The sequence below is a fragment of the Sturnira hondurensis genome, unplaced genomic scaffold, assembly GCF_014824575.4.
Source record: "Sturnira hondurensis isolate 20B ecotype Veracruz unplaced genomic scaffold, ASM1482457v3 Scaffold0015596, whole genome shotgun sequence".
Classification (NCBI taxonomy): Eukaryota; Metazoa; Chordata; class Mammalia; order Chiroptera; family Phyllostomidae; genus Sturnira; species Sturnira hondurensis.
The window spans coordinates 10,345,799-10,365,409 of NW_028088227.1; the positions used below are offsets into that span (position 1 = coordinate 10,345,799).

Sequence of the window (19,611 nt, forward strand, 5' to 3'; positions counted from 1 at the left end):
TAATTTTCGATTTGACAGATGTAAGAAGCAGCATGAATAGTTTATACTGTGGTTTTTCAGAGACCGAATGCCAAGAGAACTCGGTAAATGTTTATTCTTCTCAGCTTTCTCCTTAAATTCCCCTAAATAGCGCCCCATTTGGGAACAGAGCAAGAGTGTTGAACTGAAGACCAAAATGCCCTCAAGGTGTAAAATAATCCGAGGGGGAATATTTGCTGGGCGTCACGAAAGACTTGGATGAAATTTCAACCCTGATGGTTTTCGGTGATCCAGGAAGTCAATGAAGCAATCTCTCCATACGCAGAGCCCTTTCATGATAATTAGAATGGTATGGACGAACCAATGAAAACAAGAGGGAAAGTGAGAAAGATCACCCATGATTCTGTTTCACTGTTTGCTTTCTCCTGTCATGGTTAAGAGAAATGTGCAATTCGATCCTCAATCAGTGGGTGGAGGATAACAGGGTAGATTTTCTTGTGTGCACTTGTACAGTCGTAGCTGCGAGTCCAGAAGTCCTCTAGCGCATGTGTACTGGCACTGAGTTGGTGAGACAGTCGTGGAGTATCCCATTCTGATGAGTACAGAAAAAAAAAAAGAAAAGAAAAAAATCCAAAAAAGAAGAAAACAAACAAAAAAATCAAATCACCTTGTGATTCAGTGTATCTGTTTACTAACTCAAATAAAGCAATTGTTCCCTCCGGAGGGGTCCAGGTGCCCACGCCTACCAGGCCGCTGAGCCGGCCGCAGGAGGGGTGGCGGGCGGGTGGGTGGCGAGGCCGAGACAGTGTCACGCTGGCCCCGAAGCACCACAGGCCCATGGATGCGGTGTACATACTGTATTTCTATATTCTCCTTTGTACAGAGTCACTTCACAAGTCAAGCTACTGTTTTACAGGTGCTCCTTATTTATTAGAGCTGTGAGAGCTTGGGGGACACACCTGGCGAGCGAGCTCACTTTTTAAAAATTAAATTGGGGGGCAGGGGGGAGGGAGGTGGGTGGGAGGGGAAGCTCGCAAGCCTGGGAGAGATTTATAAAAGTGAACAAAAGGAAAACTTCCGGCAACAGATTAAACCACCCACCCCCAACACCATCCCCTCCCGTGCAGGAGGCAGCAGCCCTTCCTCCAGCGCTCATTTCCCTGCGGGGCTCCCAACGTTCTCCTCTCTCCCTGACCGGTGTCAGATTCATCAAACAAAAATAAATCTCTAAGAAAAAAATGCACTGACATGGGCTTATTTGGCTTTTCTCATTATTATGACTTGTTGTTATTGTCCTTGTCGCTGAATGTGTTCATTTCTTTCCTCCAGGGAAAGTTTTTAAAAAGAAACCTAGTGAGTTGGAAAGGATGGGGAGATATAGGGGTGACACTGGCCCTTCCCCACCTGCTGTGGGTCACCCTTCTCTGCAGACAAGAACCCTCAGCATGTGGAGTGAGTTCCTGGGCCTGTGCTGGCCTTCCCACGTGCTCTGCAAGTCCTGCTCTGCAAGCTCCCAGGCTTCTGGTCAAAGGCTGAAAAGCCCTCTCCAAAATGCAAAGCTCGTTCGTGGCCTCCCTCCCACCGGTGTACTGTCTCACCTTGTGGGCTGGGAGGGGCTTCGTTTAGCTTTCTGTGAATGGGGTGGGCCAATCTGGTTTTTCCTTCATGCCTGAATTAAAGATCAGAAAGTTTCTGGGGTGGAAAGTCAATACATGGTTCTAGTTAACATAGACCTCATCCGGTCCTCTCGTTGTACCTATGAAAAAACAAGCCTAGAAAGGTTGACTTGCCCAGAGCCTCACATTGACTTGGTTTAGTCAAAAAATAAGTGTTGGTTAAAAACTCGAGCACAAACGGCATTTTCCTCTAAGAGCCCACCCTAGGAGTAGGTTCTGGAGAACTCATCTGTTTCTCTTGTAGAGTCTCAAAGGTTCCTGGCGTGGGTCATGTGTATGAGGACAGCCCCATCAGAACTCTGCGGCCCAGCTGAGGGTGTGCCAGGGGCTGGGGCACCCCACTGTGGCTGTCTGCTGCAGAGTCCCTGATAGCTTTATTTGTCTGGATTTGGCCATAGAGCCAATCATCCGGGATATTGATTTTGCTTTTGTCTGCAGTCCAAGATTGTCGAGCAAACATTTTGACCCTTCTGGAAACAAAAGACACCTTTGTTTCAACATGAAAAGATTCCGCAGCATCTTGTTAGACATCAGGACACCTCTTCCTCCTTCTCTTACCTCTCTTAGGCTCTGTGTTCCCTGAGTGCACGGTCCTCCTGGGCTAGCAAAACTGTGTATAAAGAGAAATAGAGATAATAATGCGAACAGCTGCTAGCCTGTACCGAGCATGTGTTATTATCCTCATTTGATATCGCAGTAACACTGTGAGGAAGGTCCTGTTATTTTCTGTTTGTTACCTATGAAGAAGCAGAAGCACAGTGAGTTCAATGCCTCCTAGGATCACACAGGCAGCGAATGCAGAATGGGATTCAAACTCAGCAGGTTTGGTGCCAGAGGTCACACATCCAACCTGGAGAAAAACGGTTGACATCTTCCTGCAGAGTCATTTTGACTTCCTGTAAGTTTGTGGCCATGATTTGGTTTTGTTCTGAAGCAGCCCTCATGGTACATGAAACCAGAGGGGTGGAGTGTTAATGGTCACTGCCCACCGCACTTACTGGGTGTGGGGAAGTGCTGAGACCAGTCTGCTTTCTGAGAAGAGTTAGGCACTGTCTTCCTTGGTGGTTTTCAAAGGCCCACTGCACACAGGCCCACATCTGATGCTGAGGGGAGCCTGGAAAAGAACAGGGCTCACGGCCCCTGCCCCAGTGGCTTCCATGTGATGGGAAGATGGGGCTGTGGAAAAGAGGGACCACTCAGTCTCACCGGGGCTCTCCTGGGATGTGTTCCGGGCTTTATGGGATCACCCGTGTGGAGCTGGCTTCACAGCTCGGCACTGCAGGTGTCCCTTTGACACCCGGAGGGCAGCCTGAGCCGAAAGCAGGCCTACAGGTGCCAGCCTGCACTGCCCAAGGGCACAGCCAGGGGCCAGGGCTGAGGCCCAGGCACAAAGGCACTCGAGACTCACGTGGCTCCCCCTCCACCCTAGGGGCCTGAGTCGTGGCTTCCTTGACCAGCTTCAACTTGGCCCCACCTGCGTACATGTCTAACCCAGCTTCTAACTCTTTGTTGGTTTCTGTGGCCTACGGAGGCAAAGGCAAGGGCAAGCAAAGCCTTTTGGATGGCCCCTGCTCGGCTCTCAGCCCCACCCACTCACTGCCCACCAGCCCCACCTGCACTGCACCCATGCTGAGTCAGGACCTCTTTCCTGATACCGCTGCTTTCATCCCCTTTCTAAGTCCTTGCACAAGGAGCTGTCCCTGCCTTGTTTCTGCAGCCCATCAAGCCTCAGTGGACGGCACCACTTCCTCCCTCCGCTGCCTGGCAGCCCCTCTCCAGGCCCACCTCATCCCTGTGTACAGCACACACCGCTTACCTGTCTGTGCCCCTTGTTAATCTGCGAAGTCCCTGAGGATGGGGATCCTTCTTAATTCCTTGTACCGCCTAGGCCCAGCATGTGGAAAGCCCTCTTCATTTTGATTATTGTTAATACAATTAATAAGTTACTCCCTTCGAAGTTCAGTTTCCATGCCAACCCTCTGTGAAGCCACATCTGCTTTCCCTGGGGTGTGATTGCTGCTTCTCCCAGAGGTTCCAAAGGCTCTCGTTCAAATGGACGAGGCCACCGTTTGCACTGCTCTTCCCAGGTCACTGGGGCTCCTTGAAGAGGGCACGGTGGCCCTCCAAACAGGCATCCTTGAAAAGCTGTTCTCCACCCTGGGGATGGAAAATGCTGGCTGAGTTGAGGCACTTCTATCCCATTAGCTTAATGATAGAAGGGAAGAGTTTATACCCTGAAAACCAGAACAGTTGTGCAGCATGTACAGACCGACCCTAATAGGATTCCATCCTACTCTGGTGCTCAAGGGAGGGAGGGGCTGGTGCTCCCCCCTCCCCCGTCCCCCCAGCATCCAGCCAGTCAGTCAGCACGTGTGGGCTTCCTCCGCAGGGGCCCAGCCCCAGCCCCTGGGCCGGAGGCGCTGCGCAGGGATCCCAGTCACTGAACTAGTACACTTTCTCCTTAGAAAAGCCCAAGAAATTCTATATCATTTCTGGGCCCTTCCACACATTTACAGACGGAAAGTCAGTCTTCAGTACCCAGGAAGGGCCTTTCATCCTGTCTTCCGGACTGTGGGTAGGATGAACACTTGCCACCAGCACATGCGATTCTTCCAGAGAAAGGAGGGGCGTCCTTTCCGCCGGGATGCAGAAACGGGCCATGTCCTTCAGGTGCTTAGTCTGTACAGGGCCCCGGTACAGGCTTTGCACACGTTCTCCTATTTAACCCTCACACGGCCCTGTGAGGGAGGTGCTGGTATTGTCACCACTCCCACTTTACGGCCAAAGAAACTGAGGCATGAAGATGGAAGGGTTTCTGTCCAAGTGTCACAAATAGTAAGAGACGGAGCCCAGCAGAAAGCTCCAGCATCCACTCTCCGTCTCTGCGCATCACCTCCCCAGGGCCCAGGATGTCTGGCGGCCCAGGCTGCAGGTTCAGGTCATTTACGTGGTGCCTGAACCATGAGAGTGAGAAATCTTTGACCTTGATATTGTGTTAGGGGAGAAAAGGCATCTACTGCCAACTTCTCCTGACACCTGTTTTTGACAGGTGTCAAAAATGCCACTGTTGATGTATCTGTAGTAAAGTTTGAGGGAGGTGAGGTGGGCTACCAGCAGCTCAGAGAAAGGAAAGAGAGAGGCCTGTTGCCACCCACATTAAATTCCCTGGGGCAGGGAGGAAGGGGGGACACTTGGGCCAGGGGCTGTTTTCCATTTCCTGTTGTTCTGGTGTTTTGAGCTGCAGTTGGGCTGCCTTCCATGCTGCTGGTTGAGATGTGTGAAGGGGTGTCCAGGGCAGTGATGGAGCTCTGAGGACCACACAGGGCTGAGACGCTTTGCCCAGAGTGCAAGGGGCCTCACAGTCCACAGTCCACAGCCTCACAGTCACTTTGGGGCTGGGCCACTGGATCCCTAGTCCACTAGCTCACTGAACAAATGTAATGTTGACAGCCTCCAAATGCCAGACACCGCAACAGAGGCAGTCGCTTGGACCATCTCGAGCAAGTGATACAAAACCACGTGCTAGAGACAGCGCAACCCTCATTTCTGGATGAGGAAGATACGGTCCAGGAAGAGTAAGTCATCAGCGGAGGTCACTCAGCTGGTAGGTAATAGAGCCAAGATTTGAACCCCCTGCCCCCACATGCAATGTTCTTTTGATGGCACCACAGCTGCAAAAATACCAGCATTAATTTAAGGCATAACTCAGTTGGAATCTGAATCAGTCAATGGGATGCATGCCTGATGATGTCATTGCAGCCTGCTTCCAGAACTCTGGGAACAGATAATGTTCTTTTTCCTCACCCATCTCTCACATGCAGCGTCGGGCCAAACCAACAGACTGTGAACCACTCCAAGAAGGACTGAATGCCACTGCTCATTGTCATGACACCTATCCGATGAGCACTAAGTGCCATTTGGTTGCATTATTTGCTTATGCCTCGCAACAGCCCTATGAGATAATTACTATTATTCTTCCCATTTTACAGATGAGGAAACTGAGCATGCACAGGCTAAGCGGCAGAGCCTGTGACTGAATGTGGGCAGTCTGATACACAGCTTACCTTCACAGGCACATGCACATTCTGGCCTCCCTCTTGTGGACGAATGGATGCCTGCATGTATGCACTATAGCATTTAATCAAGTACCTCATGGTGGCCAAATTTACACCAGTCACTTTCACGTATGTCATCGTATCTTGGAAGTGACATACAGGAGCACAGAAGTGGTTCCCATCACTTGAGTTATAGAAAAATTCAGTTGCCCTTATCTCCTCAAAAGGACCTCCAGTACATTTCCGTCCAGAATAAGTACTCTTCTTTGCAAACACTGCCAGCCTCATAATCCAACAAACAGGGATGCTCAAGGGGATTTACTCCAACTTCCTTGCTATTTCCACTCATCTGCTTTTCTCAACCAACCTGTGAGCAAGGACCAGGGCTAAGCCATCTTGCCCTCACTGCACTCACCCCATGTCGAAGGTCTGAGCTCTTTGGTGCATGGGTGCTGCCCCTTGGAACTCCCACCCACTGCAAGAGCAGGACCAGTTGCATCCCTCCATTCTCCTCTACACCCTCTGTCCTCAAAATCCCCTACCCGTTTCCTGCTCCAGGCTTCCCTCCAGAGTTTCTGCAGTTGGGCCCAGTGGGAAGCCCTGGTGTCTGAGCAGCAGGTGAGGGGCCACGACCTCCCCAGCTGTGTGGACAAGGCCAGCCCGGGAAGGGCATCAGAGGAGAAGCACATAGTCCCAGCTGGAAGGCTCTGGTGTTGGGGATAACAAGAGAAGTTCTAATCGTTTCCCTTTGCTGTTCCATATAAGATAATTCCTGGTATTGGAAACACTTGAAGAAAGACTTGTTTACAAAAAGCTGGTGTGAGTGATTGAGTGCTGGAAAACATGGCCTTTGACCCTGGTTAAGAAAGGGAAGGAGGATGCTGGAGCTTATTTAGCCAGAACCTTTGGACTATGAGGTAACTTTTTTCTTCTTTCTAGGTTTATTTAAACAAAGGGGAAAGATTATAACAAAATAAAAACAATGGAAACAATTATAGGTAGAAAGAAGAGGTTTTTAAGACAACGGCACTCAACAGAAGGCCTTTTTATTTCACACTCCCCCGCACCCTGAACCCCCGGGGCTGTGCCCAGACCTCCCTCCCCAGCCTCCGCTATTTGGCTCACAGAGTCTCCTTCACATACAGTAGCTGGATTAGAGCTCCGAACCAAAGGCCAGGAATGCAATAAGATACTTTTATACTTATTGATCCTTTAAAAAAGAGTTTGTTTTCATGAAACTTTAATTCACTTTTTTTTTTTAGCTTTTTAGCCTAACTGCTACACATTTTATCCCCGTTCTTTGTGAAATGCTAATCCAGCCCGGGGTTTTCGTTTTCCGGGTGTAACTTTTCAGAAATTGTATATCTGCATAGCAACCCAGCGAGGGCCGCCTATGTCACGGTATCATATGTCAGAAAGATGAAAAGGCTCCAAATCTGAGCTCTCCACAAACTTGGCTCTCCAATCCTGGGGCAGAGAGCTCTTTGGCCTTAATATGAATCGCAGGAGGGCCCTTTCAGGGCCAGAGAGGTGCAAACTTTTATCTTGTTGATGACAGAAAACGACACATGACCTCAGCTCCGCTCGGTGGGGACGATCAAACCACAAACAAAGGCCGTATTTTTCTCTGCTCTCGTCCCTGCTGTCAGCTTCCAAGTGCAACCTGAGCCTGGATTCCGAACCCAGTGTCCAGATTAGAGATTGTTGACTCAGATTTAGTGGTGAAACGTGAGCCCGACTCTGTTGATGGCAGGCCTTGAAGGAGCAAGTTTACTTAAGCCAAGAGAGAGATTGGATGTCAGACGAGAGCCTGGCTTCTCTTTATCACAAACTTCCTGATCAGCCTCTGTTTTAATAGTTTCCACTACCACCAGCACCACCAAAAGACAGGCAGCAAGAGAGAGAAACAAAGAGAGAGACAGAGCAAGTGAGGGAGAGACGGACCGACAGAGCCAGAGAGCGGGAGGAGGGAAGGGAGAGAGGAAGCACCGCCCTCAGTTCCGTCTCCTCAGTGTCATAAATCAGGAAATTAACAAGTGTGTAACTGGCCTTTGCCACGGTCAAAGACAATGAGCTTTTTGTGTTTCTTACCCGTGGCCAGCACTTAACATAATCAGTGAAGAGCTCCACTCAGAAAAGATGAAAAATGGGAGCTTGGTCTTGCCGTTTAAAGGCTATTCCCCAATACTCGGGCACATGGCTTTTATGAGGCTCAAACACGGCATAGAAACCTGCCTTTCGGTCTGAAGGCAGGTCATTAAGAGAAGTCATTACACCGCTTTCCCTGTCGCTGTCTCTCTCTCCATTTTTACTTTGGCACCCTCCCTGCTTTTCCTTGGCTTCTGATTTCATCCCTCTTTTAGATTCTCTGTGCCTTCAGTAATTTATGTGCAAGATATTTTCCCAACCTCCAAATGTTTTTCCATTTGGCAAACCATGTCCCGAAGCCTCCGCACAATGGAACTATGGAGTTCATTTATACTAGAAAATGCAGGCTTGGTTCATGGAAAAGCCTAATGAGCCAAGGTCAGTGACCCTGGGTGCCTGGGCCGCTGCCTGGACAGATCCCGCAGGCCACCCCTGGGGACGCAGTGGGGGTGGGCGTCAGGGAGGAGCGGCTTTTGCAGGTTGCCACAGATGCTTGGCTTCGACCCTCCCTGTCTCCGAAAAGGAAAGAATTCCTTCCAAGCCCCTTTCTCGTATAGTTTTTGGAAGCTTCAGGGCACCATATGGAGAATCATTTCATGATTCTCCTGATGGCTTTTACGGGAGCGGCTATAAATTGGATGGTTTCCTTTAGGTCTGATAGCCCTGTAGTCCCTGTTACAGATTGTCAGGGGTAGTCACTGCATACGTTAGTCCTGTGCTGATCTCCAAAGAAAAGAAAAACCCAGACCCTCTCCCAGCAGGGGACACTGTTACTCTGGGAAATGGAAGCTGGGGAGGGGGAGGGCTGGAGTGGGGCACTGTGATAGTCTGCAACTGGTCACCAGGGCAACTGGTCACCAGGGCAACTGGCTGCAATGACTTTTCCATTCGAAAGCCATGGATTTAGGACTGAACCAGAGTGGAGGTGATGCCTCTTCCCCAGTGTAGAGCTCAAGGGCTTCTCCCCAGAGCTCCTAATAAGCCAGGCTGGGCTGGGCCACTTGGTAAGATACACTGGAGGCTAATGGGCTGGGTTCATGTCCAGTCACTCACAGCGCATGTCTAGGCAACCTTTTGGCTTCTGATGTATGAGCTCTATTCATTGGATAACTGGAAGCTTTTTTTTTTTTCTACACAGTTGCAATGATACAAACTCCCTACACTTTATTTTTATTAAAAGTAGCTCATGAAATGTCCCCTCAACTCTTGACCCAATACTTTGTCAATTTAATAAGCAAATAAAGTCAAAGAATCATTCTAATAAGGATAAGACTGTAGGTGACTCTTTTCAGGGTGTTTATTTTGCTTGGATAGCATTTCCTTAACTCATTGAATGTCTCTGACTCTACAGTTGGGTGCCAGGAGGGCGGAGGAGGGTTCATCTGTTCTACTGAATCACCGTTGAATGAGGAGTCCTGCCCTTCACCTGTTTCTCAAGTACATCTGTAAAATGACCATAAAAATCAGTACTGAAGATTGGTTGGTGCTGGAAATGCACTCAGATGTATTTTTAGGCTTTTGTTTATCCTTCTTGATTGATAAAGTAATTATCAAAATGCGTTAGAAAATAATAGCCAACTGGTGAGAAAAGGAACAGTTGGAGGAAGCAGCGCAATGCAGGAAAAGCAGCCACAGACTCCGCTTCAGGCTTCCCAAGGAAGCTCCACAAAAATTTGTCTTCTCTTTTGCCTTTCCCTTCTCTGGGGTGGGGGTGGGGAGCAGATCAGGGCTGGCTTGATAAAGCTTCCCCCATCACACAGTGTCTAATTAACTCCTCCAGAAAGCCCACACCAGTCACCCCTTCCCCCAGGCTCACGTCCCTCACCTTTCTCCATCCCGCTCGGCTCTCAAGTCTGCCACAGGCCAACCTGAGCCCCAGCAGATGTTTGTGTTTTATGAACCAAATGGGAGCCCGAAGGATCAACCAAATACTGCCCCTCTGAGAGATGGAGCCAGGCCATCTGACATCAGATGCACAGAGCACCACTCGTCCAGCAGGGCCAGGGCTTCCAGGGAGCAGAAGGAGGGCTAGATAATTAGCTGGCACAGCAGCTGAGCTGGCCCATTGCTCTGCCTTTGCCCCAGCACACAGAGGCAATTTTAGAGGCTCAGGGCAGTTGGGTGAGAACTTCCACAAGTCCACTGGCTGGCAGTACTGGCCTGCAGTGGCCTCTGCTCGTGCCAGAGCACCATGTGGTGCCCTGCCTGTGGCTCCCAGCACGGGAATGAGCAGGTGGTTAAGGACCACTACCATTGGCAGCTTGGGAGTGCCATGGCGCTCATTGGACAGCCTCGCCCCCCACACCACTGCAGGGCCGGCTAAGGAGAATGGACAGAGAGTGGGTATGTGGATGGGAGATCTAAGTTTCCTCTCAGCTCCCCCATTTTCTTCAGTGTGCTGTTGGCTGGGCTGGTTTTTAATGTCTCTGAGGCTTGGTTTCTCCATCAGTGAGATGGAGATTATATTACCTACTCCTGGGGTAACTTCCAGGATCAAATGAGAGTGAGTGTGCTCCATCTGGGCTTGTTTTCCTCAGAGGGTAACTTTCCCTAATCTGCCCCAGAGGCGGGGACCTGACCCTGGAACTTGGGAGAAGGGGTTTTTTCCCCTCCTTGGATCGATGCCTCCAGGCCCCTCTGGAAAGCCCTCAGTATTGCAGCTGCCATAATGGCCTCCCTTTGTCCCTTCAGCCTCAGGGTTACCTAGGGTCCCCTGTCCAACTTGCCAGCTTACCATCACCTTGTAGCCAGTTGCCTACCCTGAATTCCCTCACGTGTCGACGTTTGAGGTCTCTCTGCGTTCCTGGTGGACCTTTGCTGACTTAGTGTGAGTGTGTGACTGTGTCTCACACCACGATGGAAACAGTCGTCCTGGGGATCTCATTCCACAAAGCACAAGGGAGCGAGGCTGTTCCCCAGGCTCTTCTCACCCTGAGCTTCAGGTCTTGAACTTCAGCCATAAGGTCAGAATCTTCTTGGGCCAGTTGTCAATCTGAAACAATTTCTAGAGGGGTTTCAGATTGTAAAAATTTAGGATTTTATAAGGACAGGAAAATGTATGTTCTTTTTATCATATATTAGTTTTAAATATATCCAGCGGACTTCTGATATGCCTTTTGTTGCTCTTTGCTAAGGAATGTCTAAGCAATGTGGCCTAGCCCAGGGGTCCCCACCCTGGGCCAAGGACTAATACTTGTCTATGGCTTGTTGGGAACCAGGCTGCTCAGCAGGAGATGAATGGTGGGCCAGCAAGCAAAGCTTTGTTTGCATTACTGCCTGAGCTCTGTCTTTTGCGTACACCCCCCGCCCCTGACACATACCCCTGGTGTGTGGAAAAATTATCTTCCACAAATCTGGTCCCTGGTGTCAAAAAGGTTGGGGACCGCTGCTCTATTGTGTCTAGACTTTCCTACGCTCTGCTGACATTCGTCTATGTCTCCCTCCATTCCTGTTCCTCCTAAAGGAGCATTTTCTTCTTTCCAGCCTTGTTCTCATGTCAGTGAGTGTGTGTCAGGAACGGTCTCCACTGTGCTATTGAGGAAGTTGTCTCCACCACCCCCTCTTCTGTCTATCCCGGGGTTTGCTTTGCCCTCCGTGCTGTTTCTCTCTATATGTCCTGTCTTCTTTTTCTTTTTCATCCTCACCTGAAGACATTCATTGCTCTTTAGAAAGAGGGGAAGGAAGAGAGAGAAACATCTATGTGAGAGAGAAGCATCCATTGGTTGCCTCCAACACATACCCAGACCAGAGATCATACATGCCTGGACCTGGTACTGAACCCAAAACCTAGGTATGAGCCCTGACCAGGAATCAGACCTGCAACCTATTGGTTACAGGATGACGCTCCAACCAGCTGAGCCACACTGTCCAGGGCTGCCCCTGTCTTCTGACTCGGCTATGCTGTAGAGCTGGGGAAGGCTGTTCTCCACTCCTTTTGGCAGGAAGAGTAACTTCCTCACTGAGGTCAGAATTGAAAATGGATTTCCCCATTGGGCAGAGAGAAGGAGGCCCACACTTCCTGTACAGTGTTATTAATCAGTGCCCCAGGGTCAGGACAGTTCCTGCTTAACCATTTCCTGCTCTGCACTGTGAAGGCCACAAAGGCATTGTGAGAGCCATGAAGTGCTGTGTATTTAATTACTGTATTATGGGGGTCATCACTCGTTGGGTACTGAGTGACCTGAATTACTGTGGAGGAGAGGGGCAAGGGCTCAGGGAGCTAGGACAGCAGTGCCCTGCCAGAGGCAGATCCAGTACCTGTATCCTACTCCCATCCCCACAGGCAGAATTACGTTGTTTCCTCTCAAACACTCAGGTCTTAAAAGGCACTCTTTCTGGGTAAGGTTTTTCTTTTTCCCTTTGCCTGGATTTCATGTCATTCCTATTCAAAATATAATACCAAACAACAAAGGGGCATTTTAAGCACATCTGTGACCTCATAGGTGACATTGGCACAAAAGTACAGAATTGGGAATCTGCAGGTTGCTACGTTTGCTCTACCCAAATCTCCTGGGTCACTGTCCTGCAACTTCCGAATTACCGCTTTCTCACATGGTTGTCTATCATAACAATTACTGCTCATACTGCTCAATGCCTTCGTTTTTGCCCATAAGAGCCCCGAGATATAGTCAGGCTGACTGTGGCAGTACCCAGATGACAACCTGGCTTTCTGGGGCTGTCAATCTAGTGCTTTTTCCAGGAGCCACCATGGCAATTACAACCAACTGAAGCTTTTGCTGCCTTGATGCGTAGGAGTCACGTTCCACAGATGTGACTAAAGCTCAGTGAAGACCAATGGTGTACTGGGAAATGTTTACCTGTGGGCTCTCTGGAAAACGAAATGTGTCCATATACATACATACATGTTTGTTATAAATTTTGCTGATACAAAGGATGTGAAGCATGCAATTTACAAATCATAATAAAATATACAACACTCTTTGTTGTAAGTTGCTTAGAACCCATTGGTTCTCAGAACGCATCCCACAGAATGCTTTTGTTGACTTTTGCTGAATTCTTGCACCTGTACCTGTTTGAAATTGCTGAATGAGTGTTCCAAAATATCTTTTTTGATTAAAGAGAAAACACTGCTCTTTAAGTTTTGATCATTAAAGGGAGTTTAAACCTGCATAGCAATCATTTAAAATGTAACTGTAATGTTCCACAGTTGAACTATGTACAACCTAGGCTTGGGACACAGCAGCTCACGGCGTTTCGTTGTGTGTTAACCTGGAGGACGGCAGTGGAGCCGCACAGACAGGTGGGAGCAGTGCTTGTTCAGCAGCAACACAAGTGACTTTGCTTGGTTTTCAAATATGGGAAGATATTTCCTCAAATGTTTGTGCTATTTGCAATGTATTAGCGATAGACAGGACACAATTTCAAGTTTAATCCTCATCATTAACATTTCCCATTACTTCTCTGAAACCCAGATAATCAACACAACAAGAAATCAAGTTCCGATTTCTAGTATATGCTGCTTTCGTGATGTAGATATTTTCACCATGATCAATTTCAACGTCATTGAACTTGGAGTTGGTGAGACCCATGTGGCAGCACCTTGTTACATAGTATTTCCACTATTCAGTTGCAATAGGTGGAATCAACCCCAAAAGTGTAGATAATACTATAATGTGTAAACTAACTGGGAAGCAATGGGTTTTGAGCATCCATTACCTTTGTTTTTGATGTAACTTATTTCATTGTAACATATAAACGTAATTTTTAATAATCAACAACTGGCTTGAAAAATTCCCGAGAACTTAAGAATCTGTTCTCATGAAAACTTAGAAGCAGTGCTCACGTTCCGCTGGGAGCGGCCCCCAGCATACCACTTGAAGAAGGATGAGAGGGTCCTTTGCTTCCTGTCAGTGTGTGCCTGAGCCACTGGGCTGAGGGGACCAGGATGATGACCCTCTGGGTAAGAAGGCCTAGGCACAACGCAGGCTGAGAGACAGAGGGTACATTTGAGAGCCTGTAGTAGGTAACTAAAAGGTTAGGGGTTTTTGGGTACAGCTTTCCAAACCTACAGAAAGTAAATAGTTTTAAGTATTATTCAAGGACATTTGGGGTGGGGGTGGGAAAAGAGATATAAAAAAGAGAAGAACTATTTTCTTAATGTCCTTTATTAAGAAAGCAATTTGCTGACAAGATATCTCAGGCCTGCTTTTGTGGGCACTCCCTCCCTCCCTCCACGAGCCACCTGCGTGCGTGCTGGACGTAGCCGCACCGGGCCCTGCCCTTGGGGATTCCCTCTGTGAGGGCCTGACCTCTTACTGCTTTGGAAGGAGAGGATGACATTACCAGAGCTTTGGATCCATTTTTGGATCAAATGAAAACGGCCGGCTAATCCTTAACATATTCCTCTCCTCTTACAGATGCTGACCTCACAGTAGGGGTGGGGATTCTGGTCTCACCCAGTCCCGCCTCAGGGCAGCAGCAAGGGGAAGTCACATGCTGCTCCCGAGGTCTGCGTGCCCCTGCTGACCTCCAGCACTCCTGAGTCAGCAGCACTCTTCCAGCACCGGGTGTACCCATCTTTGCTGCCAGCTCCAGCGTCACCTCCCCTGTGCAGCCTTCAGGGAGGATGCCCCCAGGCAGTTACCCCTCCCTCCTTCTTCCTCCCACAGCCTCTGTGGTCATATGCTGTATCTTTTGTTCACTGGTCTATGTCTCCCAGCGGTCTGTGGGCACTCCAGTAGAAAGGATCTTCTCCCGCCAGTGCAGGGCTCATGACGGGTCTCAGTGACACTCAGACCCCCGTCGCCTTGTTCAGTGACTGTCAAATGTGCCTATAAGCATCACCCGAAGAGCAGATTAGAATGTGGATTCTCAGACCACAGATTTTGAAATCTGTGTCTTTAATAAGACCATATAATTCTGATGCACGTGTGTTCACAAGCCACATTCGAAATACAGATTTGTTCAATTCTTTTATTTTACGTGGGGGAAACAGAGGGCTAGAGATTAAATGACCTGCTTCAGGTCATAGCTACTTAATGTAATGGGACATCATGGTGCTTGGAGATAGAATCACCTTAAATTCTTGCTAAGTGAATTACAGCCACACTGATGATTACTGTTAGGAATAGTAAAAATATCTTGAACTAGCCCTGGCTGGGTGTCTCAGTCAGTTGGAACACTGTCTTATACACCAAAAGGTTGTGGGTTTGATCCTCAGTCAGGGCACACATCTAGGTTGTGGTTTCGATTCCCAGTCACAGGCCTCTCTCTCCCCCTTCCTCTGTTTCTAAAATCGACAAAAATACCCTCTGGTGAGGATTTAGAACAATGTATCTTGAACTAAAATCATTGCGCACCACGTGTTAAAGCAGGGACAAGACTCTCCATATTCCGATGCCTCTCCTAAAAGGGTCCGTGTGGAGCGGACAGGGCGCCCCTCTCCTATTAATAGCAGTGTCTCCTTAGAGCTTCACATGTCTTCCCGCTGACATCAGAACTAATCCCTTGATGATTTCTGCCTCCAAACTGCAATTCGCCTCAAAAGCTGTCACAAGAGTCCGATCGCCACAGCTCTATTTCCAGCGGGGTGTCCTCCACTCCACCTTCTGGTGCTCACAGCAGCAGGCCCAGTGTCCAGGTGTCTGGTTCATGGCTATTTTTATGCGCAAATCCTTGTTTCATCCGTCAGTTGTTTGGTGAGTGCTGTGAGTGCCCGTTACTGCCTCGGGCGGCAGGTGCCATCTAGAGGGCCCTGTGACCACCACCTTGGCTTGGCAGGAGCTGGGCAGCCCAGGCCCCGAGGAATCCCCGCAGCCACCCGCTGAGGGTTCCACCAGCCTCCGAGCAGCCCTGGAACTGCGGGGTCAGGGAAGGGTGCAGCAGGGGTCCCTGGGAAGTATAGAAAAGGAGGCTGAAAAGGAGATGCAGCTTCCTTTCTTGGGGCGATTCTGATAGGAAATGGGCAGGAACTCTTTCTCGGCCACAAGGTGTCAGCAGTGGGCTGGCAAGGTGCGGGCTCCGTGCACAGCCCGAGGAAGGAGGCCCCAGCGCACAGAGGGAGTTGCGGGTTGTTCTTTAAAGTTCCTTGTTTGGAAAAGTTGCCTTTCTTATTAGAGGGGGCTTGATGATTAACCACTAAAAGACGCTCTCTCTGTCTTTTTTTATGAACTAACTCCTAGCCTCCATCTGGCGTCTCGACCAAGCCTGACGGCAACTTGAATAGGTCAATGCGGGCGAGCACTGAGGGTTAGCCCCGTGGAAAGCAATGGAATATGGAGTGTGGAGACAGTGGAGCGCAGGACTGTAATTTTCAACAGTTCGGACGTAGTTCTGGCTTGTTTGCTTACTAGCTGTGAATTGGAAGTCTGGGTGTATTTCCTTATTTGTAACATGCCGTATTTTTCATTTTCCAAATGGCAATAGTCGTAGGATTGTATGCGCATTAAATGAGAGACGAATGATTTGCGAAGTCTGAGGCACTATACGCACAAGGGTGTGGTTGTTGAGGCTCACTTTTTGACCGGAGCTGTGTGTGTCAGAGCTTCCCCCAGACGAGAGGAGCAGACAGTGAAGCAGGAGGAGGAGCCAACTCCTGCCGGGGCTGCTGGCCGGCTGTGAGCTCCTGATCTGGCCTGATAAAGTCATCTTCCAACGAGGTCCTTCCTGGATGCCTTTCCAGGGCTGGTGTCCAAACAGAAAGCTGGCAATGGCCGCGCGCTCTTCCCTCTTCACTGAGCCTGCTTTTCCATACTGGAAGAAGATGGAATAAATGCACACTTTAGAATGTGAGGTGTTTTGTTTTTTGTTTTTTTTTTTTCTGCAGGACACTATCCCCCATGGTGGAGTGAGAGAAAAAATATTAGATGAAGCCAGGGGATAACTGAGTAACATACTGATTCATAAATCATGGAATGAAATGAGGTGTTTTTTCCACTGGTGGGATTATTTATTATGGCCTAGCTGGCCAGTGCCCAGGGTGGGAGAGGCTTTGGTTCCTGAGCAATAGAAATAGCAAGAACCAATTTTCTCCACTGCTCCTCTTTCAAAAACACAGAATGCAGTGGATGTAGAAATGCATCCCAGTCATACATAGGCCTGACTCCAGGCTCCTCTCCTCATCGCCTCATTGGGGGAAATGGGGACTGAGGCCCAGACCCTGCCATTCCTGGGGGGAGATGGCAAAGAAGAGCTGAGGCAGTTGCCACTGGTCAGTGCTCTGTGGAGTTCTTCCTGTGGCCCATTTCTCAATGAAAATATCCCATGAAATATCCCAAAACTCCAATGGGGCGTTGACTGTTCTTTTGCTAGGTTAAATGTTAATTTGTGGAAAACTAACATCTTTATGGTATAGAATTTTTCCTTCCATGAATATGGTACATCCTTTCATTTATTCAATTTCTGTTTTATATCTCTTAATAAAAAATTGTTTCTTTGTTAATACTGTGCACATCTTATATTAGATTTGTTCCTGGACAACTTATAGCTTTTTATTACTTTTGTAATGGTATCTTTAAGAATACCTACATTTTCTGGCCTGCACATAGGCAAATGTGTGTGTGTGTGTGTGTGTGTGTGGTACTGATGGCAGTTGACTGGATTCTTCTTAGTTCTAATAGCTTTTTTTCTGTGTAAACAATAATATCAAATAATGCCAGGTTTAGTTTTTTTTTTATCCTGTGTGTTTTGTTTCTTTTTGTTTTCTTGCAGTGCTGATTAGCATTCTGAGGTCGTCCTGCTACTCATCCTGACCTTAAGAGAAATAGTTATTTGCACAAATGTTTCATTTTATAATAGTTTTAAATTTACAGGCAAATCACAAAGGCACTACACAGATCCTGGTGCTCTTCGTCCAGTTTCTCCCATTGCTGACATTTTACAAAACCATCACACCTGTATCAACACTAAGACACCACTACTGGTACGACAATATTAACTGAATTCCAGACTTTACTGAGATTTCACTAGTTCTTTCACTGATGTCCTTTTCCTGTCCCAGGATCCAATCCAGGAGACAACATTGTGTTTGGTCACTATGTCTCCTCAGTGTCCCCTGGTCAGTGACAGTTTCTCATTTTCATGTCCTTGACAGTTTTTAGGTGTTCCATGGTCTGTCCCTCAGTTTTGGGTTTGCTGATGATTTTCTCCTGGTTAGACTGGGCCCGTATGTCTCTTTGGGGATAAAACCAGAGAGGAGAAGTGTCCTTCTCATGGTCTCATGTCAGGGGTACACCCTATGAATATGATTTATGCCGGTGAGCTTCACCTCCGTTACCCAACCACGGGTGATCTGTTCTTTCATCCCCTGTACCTTTTCTCCCATTCTCCCCCACCCTCCCCTCTGATAACCCTCCATGTGTTCTCTTCTTATGTGAATCTGTTCCTCTTCTAGTTGTTCGATTAGTTTGTTTTTGTTTTTGTAAGTTTGGTTGTTGATAGTTGTAGTTTGTTGTCATTTTACTGTTTGTATTTTTGATCTTCTTCTTTTTCTTAGATAAGTCCCTTTAACATTTCATATAATAAGGGCTTGGTGATGATGAACTCCTTTAACTTGACTTTATCTGGGAAGCACTTTATCTACCCTTCCATTCTAAATGATAGCTTTGCTGGATAGAGTAATTGTGGATGTAGGTCCTTGCCTTTCATGACTTGGAATAATTCTTTCCAGCCCCTTCTTGCCTGCAAGGTTTCTTTTGAGAAATCAGCTGGTAGTCTCCTGGGAACTCCTTTGTAGGTGACTGTCTCCTTTTCCCTGGCGGCGTTTAAGATTCTCTCCTTATCTTTAATCTTGGTCAATGTAATTATGATGTGCCTTGGTGTGTACTTCCTTGGGTTCAACTTTTTGGGGACTCTGAGCTTTCTGGACTTCCTGGAAGTCTATTTCCTTTGCCTGAGTGAGGAAATTCTCCTTCATTATTTTTCCGAATAAGTTTTCCATTTCTTGCTCTTTCTCTTCTCCTTCTGGCACCTCTATGATTTGGATGTTGGAGCATTTAAAATTGTCCCAGAAGTTCCTAAGCCTCTCCTCATTTTTTTGAATTCTTATTTCTTCATTCTATTCTGGTCGAATGTTTCTTTCTTCCTTCTGCTCCAAACCCTTGATTTGACTCCCAGTTTCCTTCCCTTCACTGTTGGTTACCTTTATATCACTTTGCATAGTCTTCACTTTTTCCTCTATTTTATGACCATACTCAACCATTTCTTTGAGCATCCTGATTACCAGCGTCTTGAACTCTTCATCTGATAGGCTGACTCTCTCTTCATTGCTTACTTCTATTTTTTCTGGAGCTTTGACCTGTTTTTTCATTCGGGCCATACTTTTTTGTCTCTCGCATCTGTTACTTAGTAAGGGAAGGAGCCTTAGGTGTTTGCCAGGGCAGGGCAACCCACGTGGCTGCATCGTGGTGCTGTGGGGGAGGGGTCCAAGAAGGAACAATACCACTTACTCAGCTCTTGGCTGGCTTTCAGTCACTTCCTCCGATACCCACAAGAAAATTGGGCCCTTCTCGTGCTAATTCCCAGGTGGGTGGGTTTGTGTACATTCTAGGACCCTGTGGGTCTCTTCACTGAATTCTCCTGTGAGTCCAGGTGTTTCTCCTGCTGCCTCAACCCCCACAGGTTTTTTCAGTCAGGGGTTTTGAGGCTTTATTTCCCCATGCTGGAACCTTGGGTTGTTCAGTCTGTCTCACTCCCCAGTTGTTCTTCCTGGTTTATCTGCACACAAATCCGGGACTACCAGCTGCCGCCTTGTCGCACACTCTCTCCGCCCTGGCTGCCCGTCTTGGCCCCTCCTA

At 48.1% G+C, this 19,611-nt stretch overlaps 1 long non-coding RNA gene across 1 annotated transcript; it reads right to left on the bottom strand.

The window, feature by feature from the left end:
• Positions 1-9,102: 9,102 nt before the first annotated feature.
• On the bottom strand, positions 9,103-11,808 carry LOC119000301 (uncharacterized). The gene is made up of 3 exons (XR_005069284.1): positions 11,709-11,808; positions 10,562-10,862; positions 9,103-9,301 (listed from the first exon to the last, which is right to left on the bottom strand). It is a non-coding gene; the product is annotated as an uncharacterized LOC119000301 (long non-coding RNA).
• Positions 11,809-19,611: the final 7,803 nt, after the last annotated feature.